This window comes from Chiloscyllium punctatum, chromosome 41, assembly GCF_047496795.1.
Source record: "Chiloscyllium punctatum isolate Juve2018m chromosome 41, sChiPun1.3, whole genome shotgun sequence".
NCBI lineage: Eukaryota > Metazoa > Chordata > Chondrichthyes > Orectolobiformes > Hemiscylliidae > Chiloscyllium > Chiloscyllium punctatum.
The window spans coordinates 52,596,615-52,614,436 of record NC_092779.1 but is presented as its reverse complement, the minus strand read 5'-3'; the positions used below and the strand labels follow the sequence as shown (position 1 = coordinate 52,614,436).

The window sequence follows — 17,822 nt, the reverse complement described above, 5'->3', positions numbered from 1 at the left end:
ATATTAATGAGGATTATGGCTAAAGTACTTTAAAAAATGAAATAAAGTTGTCAATTTTAGAACAATACTCATAATCCTTGGGTATATTTTAAATTTGCTGCTCAGATATAAACCTGGAAAGGTTTGTAAAAGGAGTGTAAAATTAGCCATCCATTTGCACTACTGTCAAAGGTGGTCTACCTATTCACACACAGCTGCTACCTCCCAAGTCTATGTATTTTATTTAGGGTTAATGAATACGTAGAGTCTACTATATAAACCAGTGTGTAGTATAAGCTAAGAATTGGGAAGAATTGCTGAATGGGCATACTATTTTTTTTCTTGAATAATCCAATAAATAATTGTTTAGTGAATCATTGTCCTTCAAGTAACTTTGCCTTTAAGGTTTGGAGCCAGCAGCATACTATTTGGTGACATCACCATTTTTCTATGACCCCTATAAGCATTTAACTTAGTTCCCACAGTCCATGGACCACACAAGTGTTACAATATGAATTACATTAAATGTATTTAATGTGCATTGTATTCTGAGTGGCAGTAACTGGAGCTAGATTGGTACCATAAACAAAAGTGTGTGCTACATGGAATAAAATTAAAATTTTGAGTATGTCTATCAAAATGCCTTCCAAACCAAACATGCTGGCCTTGAGTTCTACACCATCTGTTAGTTATGGAAAAAAAAACTTTTAGGAATCTCTTGTTAATCATAATTACTTCTGTAAACAATTACTGCATGAGGTTGTGACATTGTTCCTTTTTGGATCAGGGCCAACACTGCAGCTATTGATCCTAAGCTATTATAAAGTCTAAAAACGTTCACTCTCAGGTTCCAGTAGCTTTTATTGAATACACAGAATTCTATCCTTTCATGTCCAACCAGAACAAATTCATTTTGAAACCCCTTTCTCACTCCACCATCACCCCTCCCCCCCCCCAATACCTTCACACTACCTTTATGCTGTTGCCTTCTTCACAGTGGGTACAAGCTCATGGTGGAACAAATTCCAGCAATCTCCCCTGCTGCTGGAACTTACCAATACCAGAGGATAATTACACTGTGAAAGAGTGTAGCCCAATACTCACTCAACAACTTCAGGTCAAACTTTCCCACAAGATATCAAAGAGTGGGAATCCTGAACAATTTGACTGCTTCTTAGCCAAAGGGATAGTGAGGCTGAAGCCAATTTGAACACCACCTCCCACTAACAAGTTGAATTCAGCAATCTCCACGTCCTGGACCTTATCCAGTTGAACGGCTTTATGTGACATCTCACAAAAAATTTGCAAATTGAGCCATTGGAAGAAACTATCAGTATTGAATCATTTACATGTTTGCAAAAAGATAACTTCTAACTAAGCAAAAAAAAAGTATCTCACAATCGGAGGTTTCTTCTTCAAGCTCAACAGCAAACAGCAAGTATAAAAGGGGTTAACAGAGTTTTGTCACAGATGACGATGACAAGGTGCCAGCTACTCTTGGCTGAGATCCATGGAAAACCAGGAGGTCTCAGCATTTGAAATACTTAGCCAGAGATATTTGAACAGTTGAGTGCAGGATGACCACCAACACGCCGAAATAAGACTTCTTCTGTTTAATTGCCAATGCACACGCTCACAAACAAACAAACACAAACATTCGTCTGATGTTCATGCAATTCATGCAGCAGTCACTAGTTCACCAACATCAGCTTCTAATGATAGATTGCTGTGGAGGATCCTGTCAAAGCTCCTGAAGTTGTTTCTTTTGTCTGAGATGTCCCTTCAATAAACATTTCTCAAACAGAACCTGAGGTACAGTTTTGCTGGGAGCCAGTTCAGCTTTGGGCTACAGTGTAAGATGGGCAATATAGATCCAGTGTCTATTATACACTACTTCCTGATTTTCATTTTCATTGTCCTTGTTTTCTTGGAATAAAAATAGTCTGGGGAGGTTTTTGTTAAATATTTTGATAAAAACTTCAAAAATTCTGCATTCACAACCTATATGGTGGCTTTTAGATATTAGATAACACAAGAGCAGCCTGGCAGAGTGACAAACACCAGTCTGGGTTGTCAATTCTATTTTTACAACAAAATGAACTAGACTATTAGATTATTACATAAAATGGGAAAATATTTTAAACAAAACAGTACCCTCACCAGAGGAAAGATTTTATAAAAGGAAGAGTTTAAGCATTATGTCTGATAAATGGATCATGTCTTCTCTCGACAGTTTTTAAATGTTTATGAGCATTTTTTGACAGCATTACGTTGTTTTTGAAGTTTGATTTGAATATTCATAGCAATTGGATCTTTTAAAGTTATTTTTCTGCTATTAACACAGATTTTTCTTTGATATGTCACATACCATCTTCTCTTTCATTTTCATTAACAGTTTTGGACTATCAGAAAATGAAAAACAAGTTTGCTGTTTATAGGAACATAGGGGACATGACCTAAGCTCAGTGCATAAATGCTCTGTTATCTATAATGCTGAACCTCACAAAAATGTTGGCCTCAAATTCAATCCTCCATCCATGCTGAACTAGCTGGGTCATAATATAAGCACTAATATTTCAGCTGTTCTGGATTAGGAGGATAGACAATGTGTGAGGAAGTGATTGTATTCAGATGCTAGTTAAGGGAAAGATTCAGCTTGTCGATAACAGTCATGTCCTCACCTCCTTTATCCCCCATGTCAAATAACCACATGTGTGTCCTTGTCATGGTTTCAATACCAGAATAACACTTCGAACCAGTGAGTGACCTCTGATCATCGAATGAGGCACTTGCCATGACCTATCATATTCCAGAACCATGGCCTCTAGCATGTCAAAGACAAGGGCAGCAGAGACAATACAACGTCAGCACTTCCTGGACACACAACATCTTATCCTGGAATAATATTATGGCTCTTTTTGGTCACTGAGTCAAAATTTTGGAATTCCCTACCTAATCACGCCAGGGGAAACTACCTTCTCCATATGAGTCATAGACATTAACAGCATGGAAACAGACCCTTTGGTCCAACTCATCCATGCTGACCAGATATCTTAAATTAATTTGGTGCCATTTGCCAGCATGTGGTCCAGATCTCTCTGAACCCTTCCTATTCATATACCCATCCAGATGCTTTTTAAATGTTATAATTGTACCAGCCTCTACCACTCCCTCTGGCAGTTCATTCCAACATGTACCACCCTCTGTGTGAAAAGGTTACCCCTTAGGTCCCTTTTAAATCTTACCCCTGGCACCTTAAATCTATGCCCTCTTGTCTTGGACTTCCTCACCCTGGGGAAAAAAATCCTTCATTATTCAAGTTATCCATGCCCCTCATGATTTAAAAAAATCTTCTATAAGTTCACCCCTCAGCCTCCTGGGAAAATGGCCCCTAGTCTATTCATCCTGTCCCTGCTCAAACCATTCAACCCTGGAAACATACTTATAATTCTTACTGATCCCTTTCCAGTTTCACAACATCTTTTCTACAGCAGGGAGACCAGAACTGAATGTAGAATTCCAAAAATGGCCTAACCAATGCCGTCTACCGCCACAACATGACCTCCCAGCTTCTATACTCAATGCTCTGACCAATAAAGGCAAGTGGACCAATCACCTTCTTCACTATCCTATCTACCTGCAACTCCACTTGCAACAAAATATGAACCTGCACTCCAAGGTCTCTTTGTTCAGCATCACTCCCCAGGAACTTACAATTAAGTGTTTAAGTCCTGCCCTGATTTACTTTTTCAAAATGCAACACATCACATTTATCTAACTCCATCTGCCACCCCTCGGCCTATCTGATCAAGGTCCTGTTGTACTCTGAGGTAATCTTCTTCACCATCCACTTCACCACCAATTTTGGTATCTTCTAAAAACTTACTAACCATACTTCCTATTTTCATATCCAAATCATTTATACAAATAACAAAAAGCAGCAAAGATGGGCATTAAATGTTTGCCTTTCTTGTTGCATCTATATCTAAGATGAGTTTTAAATGACCTGCCAGCTTTATCGTGCAAGTACTAGAGATACCAATAAAAGCTTCAAGTTAACTTTTTGGGAACACAGAGGCACATGGGAAAATTACTCCCAGGGTGCCCCAGCTGGTCCCAGTACTCAATGGGAATCAATCGCTTGGCTGAAGCTAGGCATTGGTGGACTTGTTACTAGTTCTGGCAAATTGCTTTGAGAGCAACTAAAAATCAGTAATAAATGTTGGAAAGCCCAGAATGAATGTTTATAAAGAAGTTGGAAATGAGGCAGGAACTAGATTCAGTCTTAAAGGGCTATTGTCTGGCAATCATATTGATATAGAGTAATTGATGTGTACAGCATAGATGGAAGGCAACTGACTGCCTGCTGAAGCAATCCATTAACAATCCAATATACTGTTCTCTTTCCATTGCCTCCACAGTAGTAAATCAACATGACATCTCACCATTAATAAAACTGCAGGTCTTTTGGCTTTCCTGTCTTCTCAATAGGGGGACAGTCTCCCTGCACATGTATACAAGAAATCACAAAGAACTTTTCGTTGAGATAGCTATGGCAAACAACGTTAACATTGTCCAGTAAATTAAGCGATATGATATCAACATGATAAACATCAGCTAGTCAGAAATAAAACTGGCTTTTTTTTAAAGTGAGAACAATTTACAATGCTCACACTTTTTAGTGGCTTGATTCCCATCACATATTAAATCTTTCAGTTGTAACTACAGCTGCATCCAGTGGTATAAGTAAAGCCTCGTGACTACATATAAAGAGCGACTGTGGCCATAGGCCATGTAAGCTCACACACACACACACACACACACACACACACACACACTCACAGACACACACACACAAACACGCACACAAACACACACAGACACACACCCACAGACACACACACACACACATACACACAAACACACACACACCACACTCTCACACACACCACGCCCACACAGACACACACACACACTCACACACACACAGACACACACACCACACATACACACACAGACACACACACAGATATGCACAGACACACACACAGATATGCACAGACACACACACACAGGCTCAGACACATACACACACACTCACACACACACAGACACACACACCACACACACACCACACACCCCACACACACCACACACCCCACACACACCACACACCCCACACACACACAGACACACACACAGATATGCACAGACACACACACAGATATGCACAGACACACACACACTCACACACACACAGACACACACACCACACACACACCACACACCCCACATACACACCACACACCCCACACACACACAGACACACACACACACATACACAGACAGACACACACTCACACAAACGCACACACTTACACACACCACACACACTCACACAAACCACACACACACATACACAGACACACACACGCACACACACATACACACCACACACAGAGACACATACACACACAGACACACTCAGACACACACACACAGACACACACACACGACACACAGAGACACAAACGCATACACACACACCAGACACACACACCACACACAGACACACACACCACACACACACACAGACACAGACACACCACTCACACAAACGCACACACTTACACACACCACACACACACAAACCACACACACACAGACACACACACACGCACACACACATACACACTGCACACACAGACACATACACACACACACATACACACACACATACACACAGACACACACACCACACACACACAGACACACATACCACACACAGACACACACACCACACACAGACACACACACCACACACACACCACACACCCCACATACACACCACACACCCCACACACACACAGACACACACACACACATACACAGACAGACACACACTCACACAAACACACACACTTACACACACCACACACACTCACACAAACCACACACACACACATACACAGACACACACACGCACACACACATACACACCACACACAGAGACACATACACACACAGACACACTCAGACACACACACACAGACACACACACACGACACACAGAGACACAAACGCATACACACACACCAGACACACACACCACACACAGACACACACACCACACACACACACAGACACAGACACACCACTCACACAAACGCACACACTTACACACACCACACACACACAAACCACACACACACAGACATACACACACGCACACACACATACACACCGCACACACAGACACATACACACACACACACATACACACACACATACACACAGACACACACACCACACACACAGACACACATACCACACACAGACACACACACCACACACAGACACACACACACCACACACAGACACACACACACATCACACACACCACATACACAGACACACACACACATATAAACACACACAGACACACACACACTCACACAAACGCACACACTTACACACACCACACACACACAAACCACACACGCACACACACATACACACCACACACACAGACACATACACACACAGACACACTCAGACACACACATACACATACACACACACACCACACACACATACACACAGACACACACACACCACACACAGACACACACACCACACACAGACACACAGACACCACACACACACACACAGACACCACACACACACACAGGCCACATACACCACATACACAGACACACACACATATAAACACACACAGACACACACGCACCACATACATAGACACACACACATATAAACACACACAGACACACACGCACATACACACATACTACACACACACATACACACATACCACACACACACCCATACATACACACACCACAAAGACACACACACCCATACATACACACACCACACAGACACACACATATACACGCACACACACACAAACATACACAGAGACACACACACTCGCACACACTTACACACACCACACACACTCACACAAACCACACACACACATACACAGACACACACACACATACACATACACACCACACACACAGACACATACACACACAGACACACTCAGACACACACACTCAGACACACACATGCACAGATACACACACACCACACACAGAGACACAAACGCATACACACACACCACACACACATACACACACACGCCACACACACACAGACACACATGCACACACCACACACAGAGACACAAACGCATACACACACACCACACACACACACATACACACACACCACACACACACACAGACACACACACACCACACACAGACAGACACACACCACACACAGACACACACACACACCACACACAGACACACACACACACCACACACACACACCGCACACAGACACACACACACAGACACACACAATCACAGACACACACACATATAAACACACACACACCTACACACATACCACACACACCACACACACAGACACACACACACACCCATACATACACACACCACACACACACACATACACACACACCACACAGACACACACACACCACACACACACCACACACACACCACACAGACACACACACACCACACACACACACACGCCACACATACACACACACCACACATACACACACACACCAAACACACCCACACCACACACACCCACACACATATGTAGACAAGCACACACACACCACACACAGAGACACAAACACACATACATACACCACACACCTACACACACACACCACACACCTACACACACACCACACACACAGACACACACACATCACATACAGACACACAGACACACACACACCACACAGACACACACACCACACAGACACACACACCACACACACCCACACCACATACACCCACACACATACGTAGACAAGCACACACACACACCACACAGAGACACAAACACATACACACACACCACACACAGAGACACACACACACATACACCACACACCTACACACACACACCACACACCTGCACACACCACACACACAGACACACACACACCACATACAGACACACAGACACACACACACCACATACACAGACACACACACCACATACACAGACACACACACACCACACACTCCACACACACACACACCCACACCACACACACCCACACCACACACACCCACACACACACACCCACACAGACACAGACACATACGTAGACAAGCACACACACACACCACACACAGAGACACAAACACATACACACACACCACACACAGAGACACACACACACATACACACACCACACACCTACACACACACACCACACACACACCACACACCACACACACACCACACACACATACACACAGACACATACACACCACATACAGACACACAGACACACACACACCACATACACAGATACACACACCACATACAGACACACCACATACACAGACACACACACACCACATACACAGATACACACACACCACACACTCCACACACAGACACACACACCACACACAGACACGCACGCACACCACATACACAGACACACACACACCACACACAGACACACACATATCAAACACAGACACACACACACCCACCACACACACATACACACACACAGAGACACACACACACCACACACAGACACACACACACCACATACACAGACACACACACACAGTCACACACACACCACACACACAGTCACACACAGTCACAGACACAGACACACAGACCACACACACACCACACACACAGACACCACACACACAGACACACACACCCACACAGACACCACACACACACACACACACACACACACACACTCATGGTGTCACAAACAGAACTTGTCAACCAAATCATAAAATTCAATTCCCAAACACTGAGGCTTTGAGTAACACTCAAGATTAAAGCCACACTCATTTGAAAACTACACTTCACATGGGGGGAGATTTAAAAGGATGTTTTAAACCATAGTTAAGCTCACTATAAGATCATCACTTTTCCTCTGAAGAGTGACTTTAAACAAAACTCGTCCCCCCTTTCTCCGCTGCTCAACATGTTGAACTGAACAGCAGAGGAGAGAGGAATGCAACAAAAAGGTGAAAGGAAGAAGATAATGTTGGCAAGCGACCCTGAATGGACAACCAGCTAAATTAAGAATCATTGAATCCCTCTCATGCAGAAAGAGGTCATTCAGCTCACTGAGTCTACACCAACCCTCCAAAGAGCATCCAACCCAGACCCAAACCCCTACACTAACCCTGTAACCCTGTATTTCCCATGGCTAATCCACCTAGCCTGCCAGTTCCTGGACACTATGGGAAATTTAGCTTGTCCAATCTATCTAACCTGCACATCTTTGGACAGTAGGAGGAAATCAGAACACCCAGTGGAAACCTGTGCAGACATGGGGAGAACAAACATGGGAAGAAGGTGAGACTTCGAAAGAGAAAAATATATACATTTGCAGATGGACACCAAGATGGAATTCCACACTATTAAATGGATCCAATGCAAATATTGAAGTACAAAGAGCATGACACAGATCTTTTCCTTCTTCATAGACTTATGCACAGAATGAAGATCTCTTCCATCTAATATTAACATCATATAATGACTGTTTACTGCCTCTTTACTGTTAAGACCAGATCCCAGGAGTGGTTCCCCAATTCACTACAGTTCCAAACAGGAGACTCCAAACTGTTAGCCTCCCGGCTGAAGGGGGATGAACTGGCTCCCCTTCTTTATCAATGTACCATCTCATTTGGTCACAATGAAGTTAATTTAAAAAGGATTGCTTCTCTAGTTAGTATCTTTCTCCCTGACCCAAATGAATTTAAACATCCCAAACGGTGCAAATTTAGCCAGGGCTTGAGTTAATAAAGAATGAGTTTCTTAATTACTAAATGTGAGAAGAATTATTAATGCAACACACATGCTCAGATTAGATATCAGGTAAGTCCAAAAAGATAAAAACTATAAAAGCAGGTATATGGATCAGTTTCTGAACTGTTCACAAAGAGCAGATGGTTGAAGATTTGGCTATTGCAGTGGAGATTACCTATTGTACTGACACTGGTAGATGAACAGTTGGTTTCACAATCCATAATTTTGTGGATTGAATGGCATTCTATAGTGCTTATGTTTTTTGACTTCGATTGAAATTCAGCATTCAAGTCTAAGAGAGTCATTTTGCTGTTCTGTTTCATTTTTAACTGGAATGACTGGCACTCAGAATGACGAGGGATAGTTCTGTAACTGTGATTTTCACAGCACATTAATACTCAAATGCATGAGAATGTTCAGCCCCACTTGCACATGTACCATTCAGCAGAGATAAAACTCCCTTTTTAACTACATGCTTGTGCATTCTTGAAAAGGAAAAGCATGAAATGCATCTTCAGGGGGTCATCAGCTCCTCATTATCTTTGTAGTCACAAGAGATCATAGTTCAGTCTATTTGAAGTTTATTTGATACTTTTTGGCATTACATCCTATTGCTCTTTTATGGAACTTTCTTCTTCCACGTGCAGTTATTTTCTCACAGTAACAGTCCTCTTTTTAAAAAAATACACATTGTGGAACTAAGGGCTAAAAGTAACATTTTGAGGATCCAACCTGTCATCATAACACAATATGTGCTCAGTCTTTATTCAACAATGCCATCAGCTGTACATCTTTCACAACCTAATCAGCTCAATATCAGCACACACTTAAGAGTGTCTGTTAAACTTGTAGAGGAAATCACAAAATTACAAAATTGTTACAGTGCGCAAGGAGGCCATTTGACCCATCATGCCTGCACTGGCTCAACACATGGGCATCACTATACCATCGCACACTATTGTTTAACCAAATAATCAACCAATGCCCCCATGAAAGCCTCAATTGAATTTTACTGCACCTCATTTCCAGGCAGTGCAATAATGTAAAAGGAAACATCCTTAACTAATTTTTAAAAATGCTTTGTCATAAAATGTCATGTCAACAGTTGTTTTCTAGAATTTTGTTTAAACACTATGTGCTGCTGCTCATGCCAGAGAACATTCTTGTATCCAAGACTTTTTTGCACAACTCCAGGAAATAAGGCAAACTGACCTTTTAAAGACCCCGTGTCATTAGTTCTTCAGGTCCCAGAACACCTTATGGGAGCCTTATGTTTCACATTTTCCCTTTACCTCTCAGAATGGCATGGGAGGTCTACTGAAGGGAAAAATCAAAGCCATGACTCCCTTCTGCAAACATACAACCACATTATAGCAAAGTTGATCATTTCAGACTGATTTCAGATGAACAGGTCACTGCCTAACAATATCATCAGTGTTGCAATGCATTGTCTATTGGAAGCCAATGGAAGCTCAATTCTATTTGTTGCCTGAGAAAAGGGCCATGAAGGGAGGAAAACATGTGAGTTTCAAACCTATTCTTCTCCTTGAATTCCACATGGATCGGAAGACCACTTCCAAGGAAACCTAGGGCCTTCCCCAGCATCTGGTCGGCATGGACGGTTTGGACCGAAGAAGCTGTACATCTCTATGACTCTATGACTCTATGCATCTTGATGAATGGACCAGCCCTCCCTAATTATCTTTGCGATTCCATTCTCCCTATGATTGCTGGGTGCTGATCTCACAGGCTGTAGGCTCCAACAAAAAGGTACTTGATCTTGTCTGCTGATCGAGTGTAGTGATTACAAAAAGCCATCCAGGAACTTTGTTTAACTTTAAATGAGGCCCACCCTTCCCATCCAAATAAAAACTAAAGGCACACCCAATCTTCACAATATGGCAACTGAAACCAGGAAAAGCAAGGAATTCATAGGGAACGTATATGTAGGGGTACACACAACAACTGTGAGAACATTGTCTTCGGTAATTGTTTTGAGTTTTTCACGAAACTGCATAAAATTGAAATATTCATTTGTGTAGCATCTTTCCCCCTCATTGCACTGTGCAGATTTACATTGATTTCCTTTAAGGACCGATAATGTGCTGGCTTTACCTGAAGGCTGTACCTCACAACAACGAGTCTAACAATTTCAGAGCATGAACACCTACTTCCATGTCCATTACCTACCTCCATGACCAATGGTCCTGTCACAATATGGGCTGCTTTCGGCACGGCACAGCCAACTCATATTCACCAAACCTTTTCACTCAGTTATCAGCTATCTAGCTTCTCTTCTTTCCTGGCTTACTATCAACAATCCCTTTGCATGCCTTCCATTTTTTATCTCTCAGTCTGATTCCATCTCTCCGTTCACTTGTCCCCCACCCTCAGTCATCAGCATAAATAGCACCTTTTTCTAGCTGCTTTTAGCTATGAAGAAATGTCACTTAAAGTATTAACTCCACAGATGCTTCAAGACTTGCTGCGTTTCTCCAGCAATTTCTGTTTCTGTTTATTTCAGATCTTCAGCATCCACAATTCTCTGTTTTATTTTAGTCTGCTGACTGTTATCTGTGCGCCTACATGGTGCTGTTTGATTATATCAGTGAGGCCAGTCATTACTGGCAGCATTAACAAACGAAGTTCTTCCTCCAGTTGCTGTTTTCGGAGGCCAAAGAGATTCTTGGGAACTGGAGTCAGTATCTGCAATCAACCATTATCTCATCTCATCTGGGGCTCTCGTCAACTTTCTGACCCTGTGGAATTTTCTAACCAAACACTTTATTTCATGTGGTACTTTCATCCACCTCCCATTGATTACAAATGCAGCAAAACATCTTGCAATAGACACTTCTAGACTTGCCTTCGTGAAAGGAATTATCACTTCACATTGTCCACATTAAAAATTGAATTCAGCAACCAAGAAGCCAACAAGGAACATAAATTGGAGCAATAGGTTTTGTGCATACAGTGGTAGCATCTTACCTCTCAAGGAGGCCTTGATTCAAATCCCACCTACTCCAGAGGTGTGTAATAATATCACAGGGTAGTTTCATTGGGGAGGGGGGGAAAGGTATCCAAAATTGGGAAAAAGTTTGAAAACCTGCCTGGGCCTCAACTGCTGACTTCTCTTACCTTATTCCTCCTGCTGGTCAGGAGACAGTGCAGGACGCCCAGTGTGCTGAGGTTGGAGCTAAAATAAAGAGACGTTTTCCATTGTTCTGAGGTGCTGGGAAGGAATGAGTTAAAGCAGTATGATTGGACTTGAAACGAGCAGTGATGAAGCAGGAAGAATGTGGAGTTCAGGGGAACAGTAAAAGCAGAGCTTAATGAGAACAAGGGCAGCCTTTTCTGTTTAACAGGAAAGGGCCGATGTAGCAACAGGAGGCGGAAGTTCTGCTCAATTCCACCCTTGTCGAAGTGGATAATATTGAGAGTGGGTGGCTGGAATCGCAGTACTGTAGCCAGTGTACTTTTTCCAAGGTTAGAGCAGTACATCAGGCTCTGTTTCCTATTTGTAAGGTTTTAGCTCACAGTAGCTGCAGGAAGGAGGAGTGCATTCCTGTATGGTTGCACCACAGTCTATCGGTGACAGCAATATGCTTACAATCTACTGCAGTTACATCCTGGGATGGCTCCAGGAGATTAGAACAAGCTAAGCAAATTCAAAATAAGCATTAAGAAAGGAGGCTTTGTGGCATAGCATTGAGCAATCGCCTCTGGATGACAAATTTAAGTTACTGAATCTTTTCATGGATCCTCTCCACCCACCTTCCTGAAAAATAAAGTTTGTGTTCTCTTGTGTATATCTTTTGATTACCTACACGTAAACAAGATATCATGCAGCTGCCTCATCCAGACCAGCAAAGCAAGTACTCCTCCACAGCAGCGTTGCATCTACCAGCCCAGCCTTTCAGTTGATATTACTGGCAACATATCAATGGTAAAAAGCAAGAAATTTTTCGCACAAATGTCAGAGTATATGGGTTTATCTAACACTGCCACACCAAGCCACAAGACCTTTATGCTGAACAGCATTTATCATCTTTAAATTACAGAGGGAAGACTTTGTGTAATTAACCCAATCTGTACACCTAAATTATATCCAATTAACTAAATACATTAATAGGTAAAAGTATAATTATATCCTCCAAGTTCTGTTCAATTTACAATTTCAGTTATAATGCCAAGGTATTCTAATTAACCTGATTTACATATGGAAAGTACAGGTAATTAGCACAATCCATCAATCTAGCCTCCAAGTATAACCTGTTACATAATTCAGTTCCCCTTATCCAATGTACATGTTCAAATTCTGACATCTCCTCAACTTAATTTGCATATGTAAATTGAATGCAAATAGATTTATTTCTTAAAACGTTCTATCTTGAGAGTCAGCCGTTGCTCAGTTGGTTGCACTCTTTCCAATTGAGTTGCAAGGTTTTGAATTAATTCCCATTCAGTTCAAAACTTGAATACCATGGACAAAAATCAAACGTGACACTCAAATACTGCAACCAGACATATTGCCTTTTGAATGGAATGCAATACTAAGGCCCTCTCGCTATTCACATGAACATAAAAGTTTAATAGGGCAGCAACTGACCACTTTCTATTCAGGTCATAACTGGGCAATTCTCCACGTAATTGGGTGTTGTAGCTGCATAGGTGTAGCTACTTCTGGAGCATGTCTTCGGTACCATTGTCAGAATGTTGCAGTATCCAGTGGCTTCAGCCATTTCTTGACATCTTGTGGTGTGAGGAGAAAGTGAGGACTGCAGATGCTGGAGATCAGAGCTGAAAATGTGTTGCTGGAAAAATGCAGCAGGTCAGGCAGCATCCAAGGAACAGGAGAATCGAAGATTGGTAACTGTGATGTGACACTAAGATAGATCAGCACTTCTGGCTGAAGATTGCTGCAAATGTTTGCATTGAAGTGCCAGGCTCCCATCATTGGGGATGGAGAACAGTTGTGGAGACTCTATCTCCTGATTGTTATTGAATAGTCCAGCATCATTCATGACTTGGGGTGAGAGGACCACAGATGCTTGATTCCATTAGTTGTGGTTTTGCTTAGCTCTAACTATGACATGTTGCTGCTGCTGTTAGCAGGTTGACACCTCACTTTTAGGTGTGCCTGGTGCTACTTCTGGCATGTCTTCCTGTGTTCTTCAATAAACTAGGGTTGATCTCCCAGGTTGGTGGTGATGGTAGAGTAGGGAATATTCTGGGTCATGAGATCACAGGTTGTACTGACTGTAATGAGGTCGGACAGTTAGACCTCATAGAATATGAATTCCCTGATTGGGGTTGTTAACATGGTACAATTAGGGACAAATATAAACTGGAATGTCAGAGATTCTGTTCACTCAGAGCTGGCTCTGAGGAAGCCAAACCAGGGTCAAGACCTATGCACATGTAAATAAAAGGTGACTTGGAGATAGGATACTAGTCTCTGAGGAGTTATTTCACAGGTTATGGTCAAAAACAATTCTGCTGCTGATAGCCCACAATGCCTCAAAAAGGCCCAGTTTCGAGTTGCTAGATCTGTTTGAAATATGTTCTATTTGGCAAGATATAAGCACATTAAATATGCAAGTTGATCCACATGGCATTACACTTGGGAATCAAGTTCAGGTTTCATGTTCAGTTGAAACGTGCTAAGTATTAATGAATTAATGAATTACAGGTGTAATTCAGCCCCTTTTCAAAGTTTGTATCCTTATTGTTACAAAACGCTTATTACTTGCAATTAAACAGCAACACTCATAACAATTTGGGAAATAAATTACAGTTGGTTAGAGTTGGCTTGAGCCCTCTTCTGGTGCAACAAGAGGCCCAAGTTCAAGTCCCACCTGCTCCAGAGGTGTGTAATAACATCTCTGAAGTGATTAATTAGAAAAATAGATGAAGTATTTCTAAAAAAAAGGCAAAACTGGAGAGGTTTAAACTGCAGCACTGCAGTTGCTTTCCTGAACTGGTCAGAGCAAAATTGATAGAATTGTAGCCAAAATAGGTCAACAGGAAGTTGTTTTTGTAGACAGGATGTATATAAATGGGAAGCACTCCGTTATAAACAGGAAGTACTCAGATATAAACAGGAAATATACAGACATAAAATATATTAATATCCTATGTCCACACATAATTTCTAACTGGAAACCCTCACTCTCAAGCATCGATTAAAATTGTCAGTGTGTCCCCTAGCATATGAAAATAAGGGTTCTACAACTTGCCGACAGGCATATTTACAATGTCTCAATAAAAACAAGCTGAATATCAGACAATAGTATATCAGCAATTTTCCAGAGAGTACACAAGATCATTGCAGGCAGGTGACTGGCTGATTACCCTCTGGTGAATTCTAACACCATGGGCTTCAATCCCTGTTTTAGCCATGGTGAGCTTTTTGGGGGGTTGGGGGGGGTTGTCCCATAACAAAGTCACGGTTTGGCAATCCTTAAATGATCAAAGATGCTACTCAGAAAAGGAGTAGGATTGCGAACAATTATTATTGTCTGCCAGGTAAAAACAATGACTGCAGATGCTGGAAAGCAAATACTGGATTAGTGGTGCTGGAAGAGCACAGCACTCGTTGGATGCTGCCTGAACTGCTGTGCTCTTCCAGCACCACTAATCCAGTATTATTGTCTGCCAGTTTGGTCTCTGTTATGTAAATGTGGTTACAATACCTGACCAACAACAACATCAGATATATGACTAAAGTATCTTTATTTCAGTGAAGGATTCTGAGGTACCATAGAAGTGCCCTCATTCAAAATGTGTCAGCAATTCTCACAATGGAATCTGAGGGATGTTGGGCAAGAATGCGTTCTTCAAGTAGGAGAGAATTCAGGGAGAGAAAATGGTGCAGGGTTGGTCATCAATGGCAGACTGGAGAAAATCAGGCATATAGTAGGGGCTAGAATAGTAGGGAACACAGGCACGTGCCTCAAGAATTGGAGAGTTGGAGAAGATTAAAAAGACAGGAAGGAGTAAGTCAGGAACAGATTTGAAATGGAAGATGAAAATGAATTCATGTCTGTAGAGAATGGAAATGCTCCCTCCACCCTTATATTCTGTTCATGTAGATTGTAATAGTCAGATAAGACTCAATTTTTTACATCAGTACTTACAGTTAAACTGGGAGATTCTGTACTGTACTTTGTTGCTTCTCTAGAGTTGGTTTCTTGCTGGAGCAATTTAGAGAGGGCAAGCTGCAAATAAAAACAACAGCTATATTGTCACAGAGGCTTTGATGTCAAAAAATAGTCCAAGCTGCTTCACAGAGAACAGGCCAGATTCACTGTGGTATCTATTTGGTTTCACCATGCACAGCTCTTAGCAAACTCATGACATGCTAACTGGCATCTGGCCACTGTGTTATACACAGCACCTGAAGCCTGTGTTTATACAACATGCTTGAATGATCATGAGGAAAAATAAGTGACCTGCCGAGAGCCAGCAAGGTTGCATCACTCAATCCAGATAATGACAGTGAGCCTTCCTCTCCAAAGAAGATGTTGCAACGATAATCACACAAGTGCAATTCATTTACAAAAAGGAAATAAAAGCAATTTAGTTCAGATGAAAAGGCACCATTTTGCAAATGTTGGCACCAGTTGGTTATATAGACTGAGATGGCACAACGCCATGAGATCATAACCATGAATAAACTGTTCTGGCCTGCAGCAGACTGAATTTTTTTGATTAACTCACAGATTCCATCAATCTTTTTCCTCCACTATCAACCAAATGACAAATGGTCAATTGATTACAGACTAGAATGTTAAATTGTCAGCTGAAATATAATTTTGCTACACAACCAGGTAATCGTATCATATATAGTGCCTTAAAATTAACTTATCAGTCTGTGATTTTAAATAGTCTTCCTCCAAAAGGTGTATGACTATTAATGACAGAAATATGTGAATAATGCTGGACACTGCAATTGAAAA

General features: G+C 41.9%; 1 long non-coding RNA gene across 22 annotated transcripts in view; it reads right to left on the bottom strand.

Annotated features, from left to right (window-relative positions):
* LOC140465071 (uncharacterized) overlaps positions 1 to 17,822 on the bottom strand; it is a 222,100-nt gene that overhangs the window by 73,109 nt on the left and 131,169 nt on the right. For 20 of the 22 annotated variants that reach the window (XR_011955081.1, XR_011955079.1, XR_011955083.1 and 17 more), the window contains one exon: positions 17,001 to 17,081. The exons of 1 other annotated variant lie outside the window; for it this stretch is intronic. This is a non-coding gene — a long non-coding RNA (uncharacterized lncRNA). Of the gene's footprint in view, positions 1 to 4,424; positions 4,484 to 17,000; positions 17,082 to 17,822 lie in introns of all 22 variants that reach the window. One more of the 22 variants, XR_011955073.1, reaches the window with a different exon arrangement.